The sequence below is a fragment of the Nicotiana tomentosiformis genome, chromosome 3, assembly GCF_000390325.3.
Source record: "Nicotiana tomentosiformis chromosome 3, ASM39032v3, whole genome shotgun sequence".
NCBI lineage: Eukaryota > Viridiplantae > Streptophyta > Magnoliopsida > Solanales > Solanaceae > Nicotiana > Nicotiana tomentosiformis.
The window spans coordinates 26,059,786-26,060,898 of NC_090814.1; positions in this window are offsets into that span (position 1 = coordinate 26,059,786).

Here is a 1,113-nt window from a genome sequence, read left to right on the forward strand (position 1 = left end):
TCCTTAGGATTTCCCACCAGGTTGCATTCAGAAAGCATAGCACACAAGTCATCGATATCTTCGTGCTTTTTAACCATGTTTGCTTGACCCTTTTTCTTGTCTTTCTTTGGAGCACGACAATCTGCAGATCTGTGTCCAGCTTTTCCACAGTTGTAGCAATTTTCGTTAAACCGCTTCTTGCTTGAGTTGCTTTTCGATCCATAAGCCTTCTTTCTCTTTCTATGCTCAACAATGTTTGCTCCCATTATTGTTGAGTTTCCACGGGCTTTCTTTTCAGCAGCTTTGTTGTCCTCTTCGATTCTCAACCGAACAATGAGATTTTCAAGGGACATCTCCTTTATTTTGTGTTTCAAGTAGTTTTTGAAGTCCTTCCACAAATGAGGCAACTTCTCAATCATTGCTGCAACTTGGAATGCTTCATTGATGACAAGACCTTCAATGAAAATTCTGTTAGTAGAAACAATATAATTAATACTTTCAACATTAGTATTAATTTGACTTATACCTTCAGCAAAGAGATCGTGAATAATCACTTGCAATTCTTGGACTTGGGTAATAACAGACTTGCTATCTACCATTTTATAGTCCAAAAATTTAGCGGCAACGAATTTCTTTAACCCGACATTTTTCGTTTTGTATTTCCTTTCAAGCGCTATCCATAGTTGTTTTGACGTCTCCATATTACTATAGACGTTATACAGATCGTCCTCTAGTCCGCTAAGAATGCAATTCTTGCATAGAAAATCAGAATGCTTCCATGACTCAGTCACGAGAAAGCGTTCATTTTCTGGAGTTTCGTCGGGCAGAACATGAACATCTTCCTTAATGAACTTATGCAGACTTAAAGTCGTAAAGTAGAAGAACATCTTCTGCTGCCAGCGCCTTAAATCAATCCCGAAATTATTTTTGGGGTTTTCTGCCGGTGCCAATGCCGGTGTTGTTCGGCTTGTCGATGCATTGGCAGTCACCATATGAACAGTCTGGTTCCCATTGTCATTCGTCATTTCTGTAAAAGAATGACACAAACAAGCGTTAAAATCACGTAGATTTTAATCTCCACTGGAGTAGAAAACCACACAGGTTTTAGTCTCCAGAAATAGTGAGTATAACACA